The 7,077-nt window shown below is 49.1% G+C and overlaps 1 pseudogene; it reads left to right on the top strand.

Annotated features, from left to right (window-relative positions):
- The first annotated feature begins 255 nt into the window (after positions 1-255).
- LOC120841948 lies at positions 256-2,230 on the top strand (annotated as a pseudogene).
- Positions 2,231-7,077: the final 4,847 nt, after the last annotated feature.

Genomic DNA, 7,077 nt, shown 5'->3' with positions numbered 1-7,077 from the left:
GAGTACTTAATGAACCGGCCGACGCAATGCCACCGCCAACTCCTGGTGGCAGTGGACATCAAGAAAGCCTTCGACACCCTGCCTCACACCACAGTCATCGACACGACTCGCAAGCTAGGGGTGCGAGGCAGGCCGCTGAACTTCATCAAGTCTTTTCTAAGCGGACGCAAATACCTGGTGAAAACTGGCAAGCACAGGAGTAGTACAGAGAAATCCAACGAGATCGGCGTGCCGCAAGGATCAGTGTTGTCGCCGATGCTATTCAACCTGGCGATGGGGCCTCTCTTATGGAGACTCGCTGCCGTTCCGGACCTAGGATTCACGGTCTATGCGGACGACATCACTGTGTGGACGATGGGAAGTGACAGCGCGCCTCTTCCTGAGACGACGATCCAACGGGCCCTCGACGTGGTGAGCGATTTCTTGACAGAGAGCGGCCTTCGTCCATCGCCCGAGAAGACCAGATATATGGCCTTTGGGAAAGACTGGGACAAGGTCGACGCTGACCTGCGTTTTAACGGGCAGCAGATTCAAAAGGCGACAGAGCACTCCATCCTAGGAGTGAACATTCACTCGGGCGGCGACCCAACCATCTGGATTGAGCGAATGCGAACTACCTGGAAGAAAGGGCTCTCGATCGTACGACGACTAGCGACACGAGTCGGGGGTCTCGGAGAAAGGTTAGCGAGGACCGTAGTGCAAGCCGCCCTGGTATCCAAAATATCCTACGGCCTTCGTTTCTACAAACTCAACACCAATCAACGGGCCAAACTGGAAACACTAATGAATGACGCGCGACGCTGCATCTCGGGCCTGCCGAAGTGTACGCGCCTGGAATTACTACACGAAGCCGTACCTATGCTCTCCTTGGAAGAGATCCAACGGCATCAGGAGTGGATGTATGCTGCCAAACTAACACATACCCGTCAGGGCAGGGCCATAGCAGAACTCATGCCCTCATGGAGCTCTCTGTGTGCAACGACAACTCCACCACCGATACCGGATCCCATCCCACCGTGGCAGAAGACAACGGTCACACCAGCCAGGCCGATCCCGAGAAGGATGAACTCGGCGACAAACACCGGCAGAAGGCGCAAATTTGCTCGACGGCACGAGCAGAAGAACGGAGGTGACGACGAGCTTTATGCGTACGCTGACGCAGCATTCAAAGACGGAGTGGCGGCCACGGCGGCGTGGCATTATGAGAAGACAACGAAAAGTACGGAGCTGCAGCGATGCGGATCTGCGCAGGAAGCGGAAGTCAGAGCCGTACTTGAAGCCATCAAAGACGCGGCTGCGACATCGAGCGACAAATTCCGCACACTGCGCATCTTCACGGACTCCCAGGCTACCGTGAGAGCGCTCAGGACGCAAGTCATGGCACACGGAGCAGTCGGACAAATATTCCGGTTGGCGCAGAACCTGGAACGGCGCGACCTAAACCCGCTCACCATCAGGGTGGAGTGGATACCCGGTCACGCGGGCATCACCGGCAACGAGAGGGCGCACCGGGCGGTGATCGAAGAGCTTAATCGTATCGACCTTCGACGCCAGGACCCGGGGCCAGCCCCCTCTGTGGAACCGCCACCGCCCGCCTTCAACTTGTACGACCCCGAGGGAACCATCCTCAATATCAAATTAGCATACAAGAAAATTGAGCAGACCAAACTGAACGCCAGAGGCGAGCCCCCCGAAGCGACCATTCCTTCGGGAACTTTCCGACGGCACGAGACAGTCACCCTCCGAAGGCTAAGGGCCCAAGCCGGCATCACGCCAGCCCGCACCCAGCGATGGGAGCGAGCGGCCCGTGAGAGGAAGACGAAACTCGCCAACGCTTCAACGGCAGTAGATCACGATTATAGTCTATTGTCAAAGAAGCAAAGGAAAGAAGAAGAAGCCTGCTCCGAAGGCTGCATCTACTGCAGAAATCGAGACGTCAAGTGTGACGAATGTCATCTGATCTGGCAGTCCGATTTTTAATGAAGAAAGGACGAAAGCCCTGAACACGCTAGAACAACAACACCGCCCTACGTGCTTCGAAGCCTGGTGTAAACCAGTGGGAGACAAAGACATGCGTGTCGCGGTCCTGTCCAGTCTGCTCGGATTTCTGAGTGAGACCGGCTTGGACATTCATATCTAGGGGGTCTATACTCCAAGTGGCGGGACCACAGCTATACTATTACTTGTAAATTGCCAATGTCCCGCCTATCCATCCATTTTTAAACTTGCTCCAACAAATTGACTGGTGAAATTTTCACCTATCAATAAACGTCTTCAACAACAACAACAAAGGAAATTGTCGAGGAACATGAACACCATACGCAGATGGTGAAAGGACGAAGATGAAGTTTAAGGCAAAAAAGGATCATAAAACTTGCAAGCAAGTTGCTTATCGTCAAGTCGCGAGATTAAGGTAGTATAGTTCCTTTTGTGATAAGGCGATCGACGGGGCGCTGAGGCACTCAGCCCCACTGTGCCTCAGCGCCCCGTCGATCGCCTTATCACAAAAGGAACTATACTACTTTAATCTCGCGACTTGACGATAAGCAAACTGCTTGCAAGCTGCTTTTTCATATCCACTAGCCACCAAACAAGGTCTATAGAGAATGAATATATCTGAAATAATGTTTTATAAAATAAATGTTGTTCGGAACAACTATTCTAGCCTTCTTTGCAATGCATTCAATTGTTTTCTTATTTTTTTTTTCAATTTCCAAATACATATTGGAAGGGCGCCTTCATGTGCGCTTTGCTTAGCGTGGAGACATCTGGCCTGGCCTAAAGCCACTCGATATGGCAGCGTAGCTGCCAGAGTAGCGCCACGCTTTTCCCTGTGCCGCCTCTCACCGTGATTGGTCACACGCGGTACCATAGCAACGAGCTGAGCTGGCTCGGTTTCCTTAGCAACCGAGTGACTACTTGTCACGTGACCTCGCAAGAGCCGTGATGTCACCGGTAAGATGGCAGCGCCCAGAGCTGGTGGATACGAGTATGTTCGGTGCGCGGTAGTCGTAATGTGCCGCTGCTTGCCGACGATTTCGGACTTCTTCGTGCTCTCTGACGCAGGTATAACGTGAAGATCTGAAATAATCTGACTTCATACCTTTTCTGTGCAAGATCGGTCTGGATATTAGCACCTGTGCGACAGCATCAGTCATATCGCCGTAGCGGTGCTCGTATTCCTGGATGTGTTCGAGGATCGATAAGACATTTTGCATGCAATTGTCGCATACTCCTAGCCTTGTTTGAACGTCGGAATGTCTGAGAATCAATGCGAATTGTATGCGTCACATGTTGGGCCTCTGGGAAGTTGTTTCAGACCCAGGTAACCGCGTAACCACAAACTTTTAGCGAGGAAGCTCCTGCGATCTTTACGTTTTGTACTATTCAACAATCTTACGATATAGCTTTTAGGGTAACATTTTCGCATTTTCTAGCTTCCTTTGAATGTTGGAATTTCTGAGAATCGAAACTAAAGGTATACGTCGCGTGTAGGGCCTAGGGGAAGTTGTTTCAGCCCTGGGTCACCGAATAATCACAGAAACTTTAAGCGAGGAAGCGCCTGCGACCTTTAACCTTTTGTACTAATTGACAGTTCTGAAGACTTTGATAAACGTCCTTTTGTTGCAATAGCTTGCATTTGATCCCAGTGTGTTTTTTTTTGTGTTTTTTTTCAAGTGACAAGCTGGCGTTTGCTCAAATGACGTATATGAAATGACCTGCTCTATAAGAATGCATCAACACACACTATTAAATTTATATGCTCAGAGGTGTGTTCGTCTTTGTAATTAACAAGTTACAGACAATTATTTTTACGAGTGTAATATTTATTTTCTGTAGCTGGGCCCGTTTTGTACTCATTAATGTCAGTGTGCTATGATGCTATCATCATGTGTGTATGGTTCTAAATATCCTCTTTGCAATGCCTACAAAAGCCAAAATGACGACAGCCGATCCCAGCTCACGCATTTGACACGAAAACTGCGTCACTCGGGCGTATGCGCTCGTCAAAAATCAATTCGTCGATGAATGTTTCAATTCGCGTTCGTGGCCAATGAGTGCACATGAGTGCACTTGCGAATGACAAGTTCTATGGTGTGCTTAAAAAGCACGGTGGAAGCTTGGGGTTATCGCACCGGTGCCCTAGCATGTCACGACCGCGTGATTCCACTGTTCTCTTTTGAGTTGAGGATTAAGGCTAAGAAAGAAGAAGTTAAAGAATCATTTCATGGCCCCTTTAACACGGGTATGCGTGCTACGCCAGATAAAAATATTGACATTTTGCATGCCGGTAAACATCCGGACGACCACTTGGCCTGTCGGCAAGAACACCTCACATCCGGCGTCCGTCTCTTTTGATGGCGTTAACAATCCTCTGTAGACCACCGTGTTGTCCTTCTTGGTTTAAACCCCGTCGACTGTTCATCGCCCAAAACGAGGGTGATACCGTCGTCGACGTCGCTCCCCGCCAGTCGGTGAGATAATCTCATCTTGAATGAATGATTGGGTCTTGAAGAAGTATGGTGCTAAGCATACATTATCTTACTATGGGGCAGCCGAGCAGCAGTCATGTCCCAAGGCAATTATCCTGTCGTGGCCGGCGTAATCGGATTTTGTTCCATAGGAGCGAAGTCCGACAGTACAAGGACGGTACGTTCGTCCCACGAAGCCGCGCCATCCCGGCGGCGCGGAAAACCACTCGCCTTGTCCGTGCACGCTGCAAATCGTCTCATTTCACAGAAGAAACAGGCACCGTTCCTCTTCCAGGGTCCCGTGCCGTACCGCCATGCAAAGCGTCTTTTACGTCTTTTACCACTTTTGAAGTAATGAATGGAGATATCAACTAGATAAAGGTTGCCGCCCGGCGTCGCTAGCAGTACGGTTACCATAGAAACCTCCCAGGCCCAAAATGGAGATCACTATGCCTGGCCATTTTGTCCCACACTTTTATTCTTATTTTTTTTTTGTTCAGAAGCACGTGAAAGAGCGTGTCCCGGCACGCGTTTGTGGCTCTGACTTTGCTATGGCGACATTTTTGTTTTCGTCTATTTATTTGTATTTTACCCGTAAGCGCGTGCTGTCGGCATCGGGTACTACAAAGGGTGGCGTCACCCTATGCAGAAGGACATTGAGGCACCCTACATATAAGGATATCTCTGTTCAACCCTGCACTATCTTAGGGTGCTTACGAGCCACGCTTGTAGCGTATGCGAGCGTTTGACCACGCGCGCTAACATAGCACACACAAAAAAATAGAATCAACAAAAGTATCGCCTTCAGAGCCCAGGCCTTTCCCTAGAAGTCTGCTGATGACTAGTTACACTTTTTTGCAACGTTCAAAAAGTGCCGACCAAGGGAGCCATCAGTTGTAATTCTAGCTGTTGTGTCTATATTTATACAGCGGGAAGTTAGCCAGCTCTGAGGGTATCTGGTGTCTTCGTTCGAGATGAAAGACAGTGCAGTATACCGCTGTTTGTCTGACGACTTTAACGTGCATCACGCAATAGTGATACATGACAGCACGCCGGTACGATGCTCATCCAGATTGAAACGGGCAGAGGCGGTGGATTGAATCCACGATCAGTGAGCTTTACAGCGTGAGCTTGCGCTATAGGTGCTACCGATCCACGAGCAACGAGACATCGCGCTCGAATTCGAGCTCGAGAGAAAAACAACAACAGCAACAACAAGAAAATCTTCGGTATGAGGCATTTAGTATAAGTGTCGTCCTCTCGTTTAACAAGTTGGAAATAAAATTAACAGGGTGATTTTATTTACACAAATACGCAAATACAACAATATTTCGCTTTCTCGTCATGGTCTTAAAATTAGGATTAGAGGCACCCCTAGTATGTACGGCCAATCGTTTTGTCACGTTTGTTGTTTAAATAATTGTATTTTCAAAAATGCCTCAAAACGCTCGTAAAACAGTCAAAACGGTCATATTTCTGGATTTTATTAAAAATCTCCAGTGCTGTAAAAAAAAAATCCAAGGACCGTACAACTTTCATTACGTCATCATAAGTTGGTTGGTTGGTTGGTTGGTTGTATTGTTTGCCAGACGTGACATTTGCCTCACTCACGGTGGGCACTTTTCACGGGCCTGGGTTATTGTAGGTTGATGAGGGTGAATGCGGGGAAAGGAAAGGGAAAATATGGTGATGAAGGGGTCCGGGGATGACGAGAGAAGCGTCAGCAAAATAAGGACTAAACACGTTTCGCGGGCGAAAAAAAAATGATTAGGGCCGTTAAGACGAACTGTGACATATGTTCAATCAATGCTGAACACGACAGAACCCCATAGCGCGCACCAGCAAGCACAAAATAAATAATGACAGTACTTATTTCGACCTAACTATACTTCATTTCACCCCACGTGCGAGCGAAGGCAAAGCTGGAAGCGCGAGCACGAAAGCTCCGCGCGCTCAGGCTTTGCTCGAGCACGCGAGCTGGGGAGTAGCGCTAAAAGGGCTGGTCTCGTGCTCTCAGCCCCGGCCCCGCCCGCAGATAAGGCTACCGTTCTAAAGTTTCTTACACGTCACAGTCACAGTCTTGAGAGTAGTTCGCACGCGCCCAAAAAACAAAACACAAATTTTCTCAGCCGTATGCACGTGGAAGTTGGTCCCTTCGGAAATAATGTAGCTTCGAGCGTGAAAGGAATGTCCAGCCCTCTCAGGCAGTTCAAGAATTCAATTCGTTCGGATGCGTAGTGTTCGCACTTAAAAAATATGTGTTCAATTGTCTCTTGTTGGTCACAGTGTTGGCAATTAGGGCTGGCCGCTTTTCCAATCCGGTACAAGTTAACGTTTGTATAAGCGGAATCTGATCTAAGACGGTGAAGAAGGGAAGCAAACTTGCGTGTTAAGCCCCGCGTACATGCCGGGGGAGGCGGGTCATGCGCTGCAATTCTTGAAACCGGATGTCTATGTTGTATCCAGGTTTGGATTGCTATTTTTGAGTCAGTCTGGGTCGGAAGCTGTAAAGTAGCCGTAGGTAGGAGTAGAGCGTTGGACGCCAGTTGGTCCGCCTTTTCATTGCCAAGAATGCCAACATGTGAAGGTATTCATTGCACTCGAA

The sequence above is a fragment of the Ixodes scapularis genome, unplaced genomic scaffold (genome assembly GCF_016920785.2).
Source record: "Ixodes scapularis isolate PalLabHiFi unplaced genomic scaffold, ASM1692078v2 PGA_scaffold3__209_contigs__length_174095766, whole genome shotgun sequence".
Classification (NCBI taxonomy): Eukaryota; Metazoa; Arthropoda; class Arachnida; order Ixodida; family Ixodidae; genus Ixodes; species Ixodes scapularis.
Note: the sequence above shows the minus strand (reverse complement) of the source record. Positions and strands in the feature narration are given on the sequence as shown.